Here is a 15,996-nt window from a genome sequence, read left to right on the forward strand (position 1 = left end):
TTATAACTTATATTTAAATCAATGACTAATGTTTCTACTATAATAAACATTTATAAAAATGGGAAAGGGCTGGTGAACCCACCAAGATTAAATCAGTTCCTAGGGATAAAAGCAAGCAGGTTTAACCATGTGAGTGATTATAATAACTTTATTCCTAATAAAAATTAAGGTGCATTATATTTATAACATTGGCACAAATACTAAGAGCATGTTTGGTTAAATTGCATAGAAAGCACTTCCATCTTCCTCTAGAGAGAAAGTAACATGGATCAAGAACAGTGGAGGATAATTTGAAAGGATACAGTAAAATATCATAACATTTGTCTTCTGACCTAGCAGTTCCATGTTCAAAAACATATGCCAGAGAAATACTGACAAACACTTCAAAGGAAAAAGAAAAAGATGTATAAGGCATTTTGTTGTTGGGATTGTTGGTTAAAGAAGCTTAATGCACCTCAGTAGGGAACTGTTTGAATTGCACTGTCACAATGGATTACTATGTAACAATAAAAATAAACCAGGACTATGTTTATATACTACTAGGGTTTGTTTTCCTGGAAATGCTTTCATTTTTGTTTTGTGTTTTGTTTTTTACTAATAAAAGCAAGATAAAATGAGTGGATAGAGTATGTTGCAATTCATTATTTAACAATATTAATTTGATGCTGTACATGATTTATTTTTAAAAAGAAAAAGTAACAAACATTTTTAAACAGACATAAAGATGAAAGAGGAATTAGGAACAAGAAAAAGTGGTAGATATTAGATTTTAAAATAAAACTAAACTTGGTTTGGTTTTTAAATTAGAAAAAAATGATTTAAGTGATTAAAAAGCAATTTCAATTTTTTAAAAAACTTTTAGAAACGTTTTCTGGTATGCTGAGAATTAACCCGAAGACCTTGTCCATGTTAAGCAAATGCTCTACCACTGAGTTAATGCAAAACCCCTCCTGAGAAAGGTTAGGAAAGTGAAATGTGTGTTTCTGTGATGAGCTATCCACGCAGAGGGAAAGACTGTACCATGTGACTTAGAAATGCAGTAAAGACTTGTGTCACTAGTAAGGAAATTCAAGGCAAATAACATAAAGGACTGGAAGAATAAATTGAGCTATTTTGGGAATTATATTATTAGCAGGAGGCTTCATATTATAATTCTAATATTATTGTGTATGTAGTAAGAGATAACTTTAATAAATAAATGTAATATTTCATCGCAATGTGTGCATTTAGAACTCCCAATGTAGGAAGAAGCGAAGACAAGTGAAGTAGAAGAATCTAATCAAAACTCTACAGTGCTCAATTTGAATTGGAAATATAATTATGACACACTATATTTCCTACCTTTTATTTCAAGAAATAAAATAATTCTTTGGAGAGATGGATGATTTCATCAAATAAATAAACAGAATCTGAAATAGCTCATTTCATAGCAAATATTAAAGAAAGACTATTAAGAGCCAACAAAAGAGCTCAGATAACCTAAGGACACGCCCTCAACCCAAATGGGACAATATAAACATTAGTAAGGAAAACAATAAAAATGAATAAAATGACTTGAGAGTTAAGAGTATTTGCTGCTCTTGCAGAAACCCCAAGTTCAGTTCCCAGCATTCACACTGGAGCCACTTGAAACTCTAGCTCCAGGTGACCAATACCCTCTTCTGCAGGCATAAACACAAACAGAGAGAGAGACAGAGACAGAGACAGAGACAGAGAGACAGAGAACATTAACTCACACACACACATGAATACATAAATTTAAATAAAGAGAAATCTTTTTTTTTTTTTTTTTTTTTGAGACAGGGTTTATCTGCGTAGTTTTGACTGTTCAGGAACTTGCTCTGTAGACCGGGCTGGCCTTGAACTCAGGGATCTGCCTGCCTCTGCCTCCTGAGTACTGGGATTAAAGATGTGTGCCATCAGGCTTGGCTAAATAAATCCTTTTTTATTGGAAAAATATGTAGCATACGTTTGTAATAATTGAAAACAAAACACAGTCAAGGATGAATTGAAGAATGTTAAATAAATAGAGGCTGGTAAATAATAACCAACTGTCCTAGTTAGGGTTACTATTGCTGTAATAAAATACTATGACCAAAAGGGAGGAAAGGGTTTATCTTACTCACAGTTCCATATCATCATCAAAAGCAGTAAGGGCAAGAGCTCAAGCAGGGCAGGAACCTGGAGGTGGGAGCTGATGCTTAGGCCATGGAGGGGTGCTGCTTACTGGCTTTCTCCCCCTGGCTTGCTCAGTCTGTTTTCTTATAGAACCCAGGACTACTAGCCCAGTGATGACCCCATCTACCATGGACTAGGCCCTCCCCATCAATTACTAATTAAGAAAATGCCCTACAGGCTTGCCTACAGCCTGATTTTATGGAGGTATTTTCTCAGTTGAGGATCCCTCCTTTAAGATGATTCTAGCCAGTGTCAAGTTGACACAAAACTAGCCAGTACCCTGACATAGACACAAGACAACAAGAAAGCATCTTTCTACTCATCATGGCAGTCTAGCTGCTAAGGGAAGAAGGAAGAGAAAAAGGAAATTATCTCCATGTCACACTCTGTAGTGAATTCATGAATTAAAAGGCTCCATGGTTCCATGAAGAGAAATAACCAATCAGTGTGATTCCTAAGAACATGTCAGGACTTATGGAGAAAGCCTCACAAACACAAATAAATACACCAAACTAATGTGAATGAAACTCTATACCCAACCATCAAGAAAGACAAATGAGAACACAAGAAGAACATTCTAGAATAACGAACAGGTGCAATCAGCAAAATCCAGCTCGCTGGAAATTCCCATTGATAAACAATCTAATTTCTTCCATTAAAGAAGTTGCCATGGGGAACATTTTAGAGAGAAGAGATAATCTAATTCCTTCCGCAAGTAAGTTGTCAGGAGGAACACTGGAGAGAAAAAGTGCAGAAAAAATGGACACACAGACAAGTTGTAATGACTGATCCTTCCTTACTTAATCCAGATTCGTGTCACAACTATTAATTAATTAATTAAAATAAAGCCAGGAAGTAAAAAAAAATTACAAAGCCAACAGCATAGGTGAGACAGTTAGATAGACTGCAGTATCAGAGCATTAGTGGTAATTGTTTCAGGTGACATTACTAAAGGATGATCAAGAAAAAATAGCTTAAGATTGTTGCATTACGTTTCTATGGTGATAAAACACACCAGGGTAAATAACATGCAGAAGGAAGTCTGCTGGGGCTGATGGTTCCAGAAGGATGGGCGTCCATCACGGCAGGAAGCATGGCAGCAAGCAGGCATGGTGGCCAGAGCCAGACGCTGAGAGATCCCGTCCTCAATGGCAAGCATGAAGCAGAGAACAAATGAAAAGTAGATTGAGGCTACGAACTCACAAAGCATACCACTTTCGTGTACTTACTCCACTATGGCCATGCTTTCTAAACCTCCCAAGCAGCTCCAACAACCAGGAACAAGTACTGAAATGCCCAAGACTGTGTGGGACCTTTCACATTTAAACTGATGCAGCTGTGCGCTAAAATATTTGTGGAACAAATTGTGGTGAATAGAATTGTATTGAAATAACACAGAAGTAATGAGAAAACATTGACCGCAAGTCAACAGTGGGACATGAGTGTTGCCTCACCGGGGTTTATTGTGCCCTTAATTTATTTTCTTCTATTTGCAATTCTCCATTTAGAAATTATTAGAGAAGCATGTCTGGTGATCTTGAAGTATAAATGGAACTTAAATTCAAGCTTAAGAAAAGGTTTCTTAGTAAAACATGTAGGCTGAGCAGACACAGCTCAGGAAATAATCTATACTGCCTTTGCTTAGAATTATAAAGAGCTGGGGGACAGTATAAGGCTGGAATGATAGGCCAAGGGCTAGGAGGATTTTTATTCTTCAAAAGAAGCTGCATTCGTTGTGAGAGAAGCAGTGTGTAATTAAGTTTTAAAAAGGAGAGTAACACCACTGCAATCGAATTTAGGAAGCTCAGGGAGGAACTGTAAGGAGAATTGATTGAAATGAGGACAGAGTACAGCCCTGAAAACTGGCATGGGAAACTCAAGATAGGTTTATGAAATTGACAGGACTTAATGATTGACTAGAAGAGACAGAAAATAAAGACAAAACCTATGATGACTTCCCTATCTTTTATCTCACTACCTGCATGCATGGGAGAATAATTAAATTAAAATAAAGTAAGACTAATATTTCAGGGTTGTGATAAGGTACCTAAGCTAATGACACCAATGCATCACAAAATAAGAACTATGAATCACAACTGAGAGGCAGGTCTGAAACCAGTGTCCATGTGACATACAATCAAGTCAATGGACACGGTGCTTTGAATCATCTAGATGGTTCTGTGTGTGATGCTGAGTGAGCACTGCAGTCATGATAATGCCATCAGAATATGCGCTCTAGGGGCTGGGAGATGACTAATTCAATGGGGGATAGTGTTCAGATCCTGATTACCCATGTAAAAGTGGGTATGTTACCCTACTTATAGCACTCAGGAAGTGGAGACAGAATCCTTTTGACAAGCTATCTGGGCAGACTAGCCAAATTGGTGCTACTATAGGTTTAAATGAGAGATAGATTCTGCCTCAACATATAAGGAAGAGAAAAATGAGGAAAGACACCCAACATAAACTGCTGGCTTCCATATGCATGCTCACACAGAGACAGGTGCAGCTGCACAATATGTATGCCACATAAATGCAAACATGAATACACAAGCATATGTAGCATGCACATATACATGCAATAAAAGGACTATGTGCTTCATGACCATTTATTAAAGACATATAAAAGCTTTTGTTCTGGATTTTTTTAAAATTTGTTTCTAAGTGATGGCCATGTGCTAGTATCTGCCATTTGGACATATGGCATATTTTATCCATTTCCTTCGATCTTCTCAGTTCCTGTCTATTTAATAAACAAATGGGAGAGTTTTCATACTACGTGTGTGAATTAAAAAAAATGGAAGAATTTGCACATGTGTGAGATGGTATGTGTTCATGAATATAAGTTAGTATATATCTGGGCACACATCTATGTGTGGATTGGTGTACACATATGTGTATGTATGTGTGTACATGGAAGTTCAAAGTTGATATCAGGTATCCTCCCCCTGTCTCTCCCCTTTGTGTATTGAGGCACAATCACCAGTTGTACCCAGAGCTTCCCAATTCCAGCTGGTCTGTCTAGCACCTTGCCCTCAAGATCCCCTGTCTCCGCCTCCTCATCTGGGATCACAAATGGCTGTCACACCTGTCCATCTTTTCAAAGGAGTCTAGTATGAAGGTATATTTTACATAGCTATGAGTCCAGAAGTTTAAAGTGATGTTGTGTTAGGTCAATTTTCCATTGCCATGACAACACATCTGGAGAAATAGGTTGAAAAGGAAGATTGCTTGTGCTCATGTTTTCATAGGCTTCGATCTGTAGACGTCCGCTGTTGATGTGGCCTGTGGCAGCCATGATATCATATACAAGTGCACCCTCTATCTCCTGGTGTAGGGAAAGCAAAGAGCTCTCTCCAGAAAGGGGCCAGAGTCCCAATAGCTGTTCTATGAAACCCTCCAGTGGCCTAACTTCCTTCCACTAGGTTCCATGTCTTAAAGGTTCTGCTCTCCCAACAGCAGTGCATACTGGTAAAAGCTTTGATGATCAACCCTTGGGGAACACTTCATATGGAGGCCTACAAAGGCTTCCTAGTGAGATCTGAGCTTGCTTTTCCTAGCAGGACTGCATTTGAGGGCTTGACCCTCTGCATGATTACCAGGTGATTGGAAAAGGTCTGCACTTGGCTGTGCTGGGGGAGGTCTTTTGTTCCACCCCTTGGCATTCCTACAAAAGGCCCTTTAGAAGAGACAAAGGGGCCAGTGGATAATGATTCAGGCCCTCCTAAGACTATCTTGTGTTTCTATCTGTTTCTCTCCTCTCTATCCTTCTATCTAATATTTCTTATCTCTCATTGCTCAAGAGTGCCCTGTTGCAAAATGTGGGAGCTGGTCTCCTAGCTGGGCTCCCACAACTTCATATCTAAACTAGAGCGGACACAGGAAGACAGCCAAGACCAAGAGTTCCTCAAAGCATCCTGACTACATAATAATCACTTTCACCCTTGGTCATTAACTTTCAAAGATTCAGAAAAAGTAGAATTTCAAAGGATATACCTGGAAGCTATGTTCAGTGAGTTATGTTGTTTATATTAGAATGGGTGTTTGCATGGGTGTTTTCAGAAACAACTGAGGCAGAGGGATGCAAAAGCCCAAGGCAATACCTGGCCTTGGCATTGGTCACCAGGGAAGGTCTCCAAGATTAAAACTCCTATCTGTCTGGTTCCAATAAATATGAGATTAAAGAAAGCCAGGATTTCCATTTGTAGTTAAAATGGCCTTCTAGATATTGGACATCACAACGAAAGCCATGCCAACTTGTGAAGGTCTGGCATCATTCAGAGTTCTCGAGTAAGCTCAATCTTTCAATACAGTTTGACAGCCTATTTAATGCAAATTTTGTTTAGAGCTACATGTAAAGTAATTGCGACACCATTGGTATCTATTATGTGAAACTAAGTTTGTGCACAGAGGGGGAAATGGTGCAACCTCTAGTTAGACGACGCAAAGAACAGAAAATATTATTTGAATAAAAGAAAAAGAATATCTACCCCATCTATGCCAGGGTTTTGGATGGACTGATCTTGTGTAAGTACTGTGCAGGTAACCCTCTTCTCTCTCATCCCCTCCCATATATGCCCCCAACACAATACAATCCCTCTCAAATTCATATCTTTAAAAAATATACATAACTCACCAAGTCCAGTTAATTGTGCTCACATATGAATTGGTTTGGGGCCCATCCACTAGGACATGGGAAGCCTGCCTGTGGCCATATCTTAAAGAACGAGTCTTCCCCCTACCCCCAGGAACTACCCACTGCCAACAGTAGGTAGATGTGATCCCATTTCCATTGTATAAAATTTGCAAAAATAAATTTTTAAAAGAGACAAAATACAAATAAAAGACAGCTTCCTACAGGACTCATGACTACATCTCTAAGTTGGGTCCTGCTACCAGTTATTTCTTCATTAAGGATGATATTTTCAAAAGCATCTGCCTGGACCTGGAGAAACAGTTCAGTGAAAGGCCTCATGCTCAACACCATAGGTGTTGGGTTCAGTCTCCAACTCAAAACAACAGCCCAGCATCCATAAATCTACCTTAATGAGAGCTTGTCAAAGCCTTCCCTTTTCTTATAGTCCATCAGTTTGGAACACCCCCTTCCTGCTCTTTTTTTTTTTTTTTTTGAGGTCATTTCCAATAAAGGTAACTCAGCCTTTATTATTTTGCTTTATTATTGAATTTGATGTGGTACGGATACATGGAGTCTTATGTGCAAAGTGCCTGTTGAAGCAGGACATAAACACAGTTCTTTTGGGGGAGGAGGGGTGGGATTATCTCTCTATGCCCAGGTATCAATTTTTGTTACAGTAGGGGTTTGATTTTCTCCAGATGTAACTTTGTATGATTCAGAAAATTTGACAGCAAGGCTTGAAACAACCTTTAATGAATGCTGATTTCATTACCCTCTATCTAGTGATTGAAACTTAGAGGAAAATGTGTTTGCTCTTTGGAAAATATTTACTGAGTACAAATACTCTCTCTCCCCCAACCCTCTCTTTATACAAACAGATGGGAAATATCTGGTTGTTTTTATTTTATAAAGTAAATATTTATCAAAACCCAAGAAGAATATCTGAATCTCTGAGCCTGAAAATTCCAGAATTTTACAAAACTATTTCAGTAACCAAAAAGGACAAATATTCTACAAGCTTTAACAAAAATCTTAAGCCATTTGAATTCTCTTTTACAGAGGAATGCTTGGAAAATTTTATATCCCTGAGATTCCAAGAACTGCGGATAGGAAAATATGTATATTCAAGCCATAGTTGACTGCTGTCTTCTCTATTCAGCCAGAAGACATGATTCACCAGGGCTGGCCATCTCATGCACAGCATTTGACCTCACAACCAGGACACTACAGCCACCATTGCATCTAATCCAGTGAAATGCCGTGTTCTATGCTGGTGAGAAAATAAACCTTGATCTCTGTAACCTCGTTCTTTTAACATATGTGTAAATGAATTTTCTATTATCCACTTCAATTTTTCAAAAATACAAATTCTACACACACTAAATATGTCTTCATGGCTCATTTTCCTCTTGTTTCTGGGCTTAAGCACCCCATGTCAGCTGTGTACCAAGCAGCTGTTGCTAGGATGTATCTGTTACCATAGCAATAGATGAACTCTGCAGATGCATCTAGAATTCCTCATCTTGCACATTATGCTTGTATCAATTGTCCATATTCAAATTGGTGTCCAGCTCTTTAACTGAACAGAATTATGTGTTGCATAATAACCTGCATTTAATATACGTGGATATTCAGTGTTAAGAGAGTGTTGATTTCTTCCCTCGCCCCTGCCCTCCCTCTAAACTCTCCATCCTTCTGCCAAGCAACTAAGATTGTGTGAAAATTCTTAGGGAATTAAAACTGACCCAGGGATCAACATTCTTCCAAGTTAATAAAGACAAGAAGCATTTCCTGCCAATTCACCTCTCAGAAACAGTAAGTAATAACGTTTAAAATAAGAAAACAAAACCAAGAAGTACAAAAAGTATAAATTAATGATTTCTTTCTCTTTTCTTCTTTCTCTTTAATACACTCAGCTTGTAACCAAGAACACTGAAGAAGTAACAGCCACATGGATGTGAGCCAATCCCTCTGGACTTAGCCCAGATCCCAAATAGCAATGAGGTTGTCCCTCAGACATATTGTCTTGCTTCCAGGACTTCTGAAGATCTGGGTAGTGGGCGGTGCTAGCTACCCTCGATCCTCATCTCACGAGATTGCTTCTACTGCATCTAAAATTGCTGCTACAGATTTTCTTTTATCACTGTTGAAAGTTTGTTCAGGAACTTCGCAAAGTCGCAGGTGCGACAACTTCCTCTCACCAGCTGACAGATCCTGAGGAAGCAGAAAGAGAAACAGCCATGCTATCTGTCGCTAGCTAGACACCTTACGTTGTGATGGGAAACCTGCCAAGTGCCAGGCCGACAGAACCTGCAGCGTCTGTGAGGAAAGCAAAAAGTGAAGATGGGTAGAGACAGAAATCTCCACAGATAACATGTGGGTTGACTCTTGGGAGGAAAGGTTTCTTCTGGGAACAAAGAGGCTCTGACCCTGGCTTCTTTGCACAACTTTATTCTTTTGGGGGATGAACACCGTCACTTGATGCTTCTTGTTGTGAGTCAATGGCAGACCCCTGTGCCCCAAAACCATTTCTGCTTCTTTAACCACCTATCGACCCTAGAAATGAAAGAAACACCATGTTCCTTAACCACACTGTGTACATACACACTCAAATCCCAAAGCTGAAAGAAAGTAGATTATAATTATTAAATTATACACTGGTATTTTATTGTGTTTCCAGTATCACTATTTCAGAAAGAGAGGAACAACTATACCTTTGGGACAGAACCTCATTAATGCATTATCTGTTTGACACCTGTTTCTGTGCCCGAGGTCAACAATACTATCGTATTGAGAAGCTAAGTCTCAAGAGCTGTTAACCCAATAAAACAATGCTTAATTTATTTTAGAGTTATACCATGAATGCTTATTGTATTGATATACACACATTATGGGACAATTTGAGAATCTGAAGCGATGGAAGAGGTGGGATCATGAACTTCCTGCCCATAGTTCTTCAATATTACTTTTGTAAAGAGCAAGTGAGCAAAGGTGGCTTGTGGGAAACCCTGACTGTCTTAATTTGGAAAGATTGCTCAATAGTTTCCCCAAATTTGGGTGAGATGCACTATAAATAGCATCGTTTTCTAAATATGGATTTTGTGTTGAAATGGTTAATAGAAACAAATTGAATAGTGGCTTCTGTGTTCCCTCATAATACCAAAGGGGTGTGACTGTTTACAAGGGTCTGGTTTAGATAGAATTGAAGATTATAGCTATGTCATCTTTATTTATGTTCAACTCTCATTAAAAGAAAGCAGCAGAGCTAGGCATGGTGGCACTCATCTTTAATCCCAGCACTTGGGAGGCAGAGGCAGAGGCAGACAGATTTCTGTGAGTTCAAGGCCAGCCTGAATTACAAAGCAAGTTCCAGGACAACCAGAGTTGTTACACAGAGAAACCCTGTCTCGAAACACCAAGAAAGAAAAAGAAAGAAAGAAAGCATCAGAAGCTAATTCCAACACTAGTTACATCACTCAGTCTTCATTCATGTAGGGGAGGTAGAAGAGTCTCACTTCAACTTCCATTTTAATAAAGATTGCACACAACTCTTCTATTAATTTTACATTAAATACAGGCTGAGAAAACACTTAGAGATTCGAAACTGAAGCTATTTTCTTAAATTAAGGTCATTACTTTGTGCTCATTTGCTGAACAAAAGGTTGAGTTTTATCACTCTGCATATTTCAGGGTGAGCATCTAGGGGGCAGAGATGAGTCATGACACGATGTCCACCTGGCCACCATGCCATTTCTGCAACGTTGCATAGACATTAAGCAGGCGTTGTTTATATGGGTATAAATTCAAATACAATCATGTAAGTTTTAATTCTCACAGGATAATTATAATTAGTACAATACATGTATGGCTAACTAAGCTTACAACAGATTTTTATAAAGAAGCAGACATGCACAAAATTAAAGGGAAAGCAATAACAGTTCAGAACTGGTTTCTGAAAGCCATGAAATAAGCCTTTCTTATAAGAAATCATCCCTAAAAAATCATAAGAGCTTTATGAGAAGTTGTCTGTAAAATAGAGATAAGTTAATGGTAATGATGAGACTCACATGGAATAAAATTCAACATTCAAGTCATTAACACAAAGGTTCAATAACTTAGAAAGCATTTTCAAAATATGTTAAGGGAATAAAAGATGGTCATGTGATAAGCAATTTTTTAAAAATAAATCAAAATGTAACAATAGTTACCTATGGTGGTAACATCATGAGCGGATTTCTTTTTTAAGTTTCTTTGATCCAGTTTCGAATTTTTCTGAAATATACACACGTAACATTTTAAATTCATTTTGGTAGAGTTGAAAGATAAAATTAAGGAGATAACTCACAAGTATTAGAAAACTAAAGGTAGATAATTATTAAGAGATAAATCTATTTAAAAAGGAAAAAGAAACTATATCATAGAAGGTTTAGTCTTCCTAACTTTGGCACTGGAAATTCTGAGGAGAAAAAAGCATCTTTGCTTGATATAAGTATAGTATCAAGTGACAAGTTACCAAAATTTTCCTTCTATACCAAATGTGCAATATGCATGTCAAAAGGAGACCATGTATAAAACCTATACAAAGGACAGTATCTGAACTCAGATCACTGGGGCATTTGTTTGAGAATGCCATCAAAACCACAGCACACATCATCTCTTCTTCCACATGTTTAATAAGCAGCAGTGAGCTTGGATGCTGCTGTTCAACATGTTTTATATGATTCATGTACAGAAGTCAGGGTAGGTTGTGTCTAATGCACCTATTTGCAAAGGCATGTTCACATATTCATTAAGAGATGTTGCCGGGCAGTGGTGGCGCACGCCTTTAATCCCAGCATTTGGGAGGCAGAGGCAGGTGGATCTTTGTGAGTTCAAGGCCAGCCTGGGCTACCAAGTGAGTTCCAGGAAAGGCGCAAAGCTACACAGAGAAACTTTGTCTCGAAAAACCAAAAAAAAAAAAAAAAGAGAGAGAGAGAGAGAGAGAGATGTGAACTGCAGGAATGGGAGTCCATCTAAGTATCAAAAATGCATCAGAGTGATTATCTCTCTTAGAAACTGCATGAGAATTCTTGTTAAAACTTCATTTTGCTGGACAATGACTCTGATCTCCATTTCCAAAGCACACAGTGTTGTTGTTTTGTATTTACCTGTGTCTTTTGTTCTTGTGATTGGTTTGTTCAGAAACAACTTCCCAATTTTCCCTAAGATAGTCTCTGTGGCTTTTAAAACTCAAGTCTAATTTGTTTACTTCCATTGTTTTCTAATGAATGAACTAACTCTAGCATACTGTAAGCACTATAGAATATTTGATAAATGGATGAGTAATTGAAATGCCTGTTTCATATGGCTTTCAATCCAGGCAAAATGTTATTTCCTGCTTCAAACTATCTGCAACACTGCTGATATCTGTCACAGGCCACTTGAAACACATGTCTGGAGATACTGCATTGTTCCTGAGTTATGTCACCCTCCTGTGACCGAGGAGATATAAATTATTGTCTTCGTTCTTGAGTTTATTCAGAAATTCCTCACCATAAGAAGTCAGCTCTAAATAAGCCAAAAAGAAAAAAACACACAGATATAGTCAACTTACTAAAAGTTTTTAATGTGACTAATAAGTTTTTGAATTTTTGCCTCCAAAAATTTTATTTTATTTAAACTTAACCAAGTGAGCTAGAAAAATAAGTGAAACATTTATCCAATAGAAACTTAATGACAATAAGAATGAGATGAATAAGATAATGAGCATCAATATAGGACTTTCTCTCCAAAATCAAGTATATGTTAGGACACAAAGCAAGTCTCCATAAACTTTGGGAAATTGAAGGAATATCCTGCACCCTATCTTACCACAGAGGAATAAAACTGTATATTAACAACAATTAAAACAGCAAAACAAACACAAATTCATAAAAAAACAGAACAGCCTACTACAAATGAAAACTGGGTCAACGGAGATATCAAGAAGGAAATTTCAAAACATCCTAGAACTGAATGAAAATAAAAACATAACCTACCAAAATCAGTAGGACACAATGGAGGCAGTTATAATATAAACATCTCTAGCAGTAAGAGCTTCATCAAGATGCTGGTGAGAACTCATATTGATAGTTTAAAGATTCACCCAAAGGCCTTGGAAAAATAACAACATGCCAAAGGAAAAAACAAAAAGAGAACACAAATCATACACATTTGTATTTGCACAAACACAGAAAGAGATTTGTACAGACAAGAAGAGATAATAGAAATTAAACACATTAATTTCAGGGGTAAAATTAATGAAATTGAAATAAATTACAATGTATAACTGAAATGAAGACTTGGTTCTTTCAAGAGAGTAATAAGACTGACAAACCCCTAGTCAAATTAATCAAAAGAAATAGGAAGACACAAATTAATAAAAATAGAACTTTCTCATACTGTAATAGTTGTCAAAAAATTCAATGTGGTGGGTTAATATTAAAGGATAACATTAATCCCCACAGAGAAAAGCATCAATTTTAGTTCTGATTATGACTTTGAAGTCACCATGCTAATGTGCTAAACCAACTCAGCTGATTGTTCTGCCATTAAATCTGTGCCAAAGCATGAAGTGATGCTTAAAATTCTAACTTTTTTTTGTAAGGTCATACCCTCTGGAACAATGAAGAAGATAATATGTTTACCACACACTGATGAACATAGCCTGGATTTTCACATCCAGTTCTTAGACATGACTTAAATACAGTTCTTAAACATGTCACCGAGACGAGAACCAGAAGTTCTCCAAGGCTGACAGGTCCAGAAATCATTCCACACAATGTTCTCAGGTGAACTCAATGAGTTTGAAAAAGACTGGAGAAAAGACTCAGATGCCATGATTGTTCAGTTTTTCACCATGAGAGGAACTGTCCTGACAAGATTTGCCAAAGATGATGGTAAAATAATGAAAGCTGTGGGAAGACCTTGGGACCCAAGTCAAAGAGGGATTGGAAATGAGGAGACTGACAAATCAAAGAGGATTTGGTCATGTGAGAAAATGTGCTGTCCCTATGATTTGGGTCTCTCACTAAAGGTCCTCCATCCCTAATGAAAGGATGTATTCAGTGTAGGAGTAGGAGTCACAGGTAAGCAATTTAAATAACCCTGTAGAAACATTCTTTGCAAAGTCACATTCTAACCCACAAGTCATTGAACATCATGTGCTAATGGAGCCACTAAGAGAAGGCTATCTTTGCTGTACCTTTGCCCCTATATTTAAGATCTCCATTGTCAGGATTCCTTCTTCTTCAAGTTTTTTCTTCACTCAGAGCTAGCACTTAGAAATTCCATAATAGCCGGGCGGTGGTGGCGCACGCCTTTAATCCCAGCACTCGGGAGGCAGAGCCAGGCGGATCTCTGTGAGTTCGAGGACAGCCTGGGCTACCAAGTGAGCTCCAGGAAAGGCACAAAGCTACGCAGAGAAACCCTGTCTCGAAAAACCAAAAAAAAAGAAGAAAAAAAAAGAAATTCCATAATAGCTCCCACAGTGTCTCTTTGTTCTGTAATATGGCTGAAAATGTAAAACTATCAATGTGAAACCAAGGCAAGCTGTAGAAACAGACAAAATGGTTAAATGAGCCGCATAAAGAATAAGAAGATAATTAAGAATAATAAAGGGTGCTAAGATTAGATTATCCAAGCATGAGGAATAATGACCATTTTGATGCTGTATACTGGAGAGTAAGGACAAGTAAAAATTGACTCAATGCTCATCAAATAACTGGGCAAAAAAGATGAAAATCTGTTTGGGCAAGAGGGAAGTAAAAGCATAGAGAATATAAAATGACAAAGTGCAATTGTTAGTAAGCTCCTATCACTAAGTCATTCCTAACATTATGGTCTCTTCTTTCATATATATATTGGTTTTTCGAGACAGAGTTTCTCTGTGTAGCTTTGTGCCGTTCCTAGATCTCACTCTGTAGACCAGGCTGGCCTCAAACTCACAGAGATCCGCCTGCCTCTGCCTCCCGAGTGCTGGGATTAAAGGCGTGTGCTACCACCACCTGGCTTCTGTCTTATATTCATCATGCTAGAGAAACTGCCCACGTGCTGGGATGAGCAACTTGGGTCTGAGTCTCAGCAAATCTGCTCAACAGGTGGCCAGTGGGATTATGTTATCTCTTTGTTATTTGCTTCCATCTTTTCTGAGAACAGTGGCCTTGAAAATGAGTGTTTTGGTTCTATTCTATTCTATTATCACTCTAAAAGAACATGTCCACAAGTTCAAGTTTGCACTATTCACATAATATGCCTTTTAATACAAGGTTTATGTTGTCAAAATTTGACTGAAGTAAATTCTTAAACCGCATGTGTAATGTTTCTGAAGAAATAGTTTAAAGTGTCTTGGCTAGCTGTCTGAGCTTCTTGGCTTGGCATGGCTCACATTTTCACCTGTTTATAAAAGACTCCTCTCTATTGGTCCATAAACAACCCTTTGTAAATAACTAAACAATATAGCATTTGGATATAGCTGGAAATTAAACCTTAAGAGATAATTTTATTCTTAATAATGTTTGAGGCATTTCACTTCACCTCCTTTTTATTTTACACACATTAGCACTCTCGCTGGCAAGTCCCTTTGACATTGGCAAACACATCACAATTTCTCATTTTTATTATTAACATTGGCTAACAGATTTTGCATTTTGACTGTATGTCTAGAACCATGTTTATCTTGACAGTGTGCTTTATATATAGCATTCTCAGATCTAGTGGGAAGGCGAGCCAGATGACTTTCAGATAAACAAGCTTTCACACTCATGTGCTTCATGCAATATCTGGCATCCTACATTTTATTAATCAAAACTAATTATGTACCATATGGCTTTATCCAGCATTCTTTTTAAACAGCATATTGAGTCAGGACTAACAGACATTCAAATTAGTAGAGTGTTTTTCCTTGTCAGATGAAGGAAAAGAACATAGTAGTACCACTTATTTCTTAAATAATTGTATGTAAACTATGTCTTCAAATAAATTCAATAGGACTTTTAAATAATTCACAATCAAAGAATAGAACACCAAAGTGTGTTTGTCCTTCAGCACCTACTAAGTATGCACTCCAATACATCCATCATTGGGTGGTAGGAGATAGATAGATGATAGATATAGATAGATATAGATATAGATAGATAGACAGAAGAGGATATATAAATATATAG

The 15,996-nt window shown here is 37.6% G+C and overlaps 1 long non-coding RNA gene across 1 annotated transcript; it reads left to right on the forward strand.

Annotated features, from left to right (window-relative positions):
- Positions 1-8,362: 8,362 nt before the first annotated feature.
- Positions 8,363-9,657, forward strand: LOC143268981 (uncharacterized). Its single transcript, XR_013045236.1, has 2 exons — positions 8,363-8,629; positions 8,731-9,657. It is a non-coding gene; the product is annotated as an uncharacterized LOC143268981 (long non-coding RNA).
- Positions 9,658-15,996: the final 6,339 nt, after the last annotated feature.

The sequence above is a fragment of the Peromyscus maniculatus genome, chromosome 16 (assembly GCF_049852395.1).
Source record: "Peromyscus maniculatus bairdii isolate BWxNUB_F1_BW_parent chromosome 16, HU_Pman_BW_mat_3.1, whole genome shotgun sequence".
Lineage (NCBI taxonomy): Eukaryota > Metazoa > Chordata > Mammalia > Rodentia > Cricetidae > Peromyscus > Peromyscus maniculatus.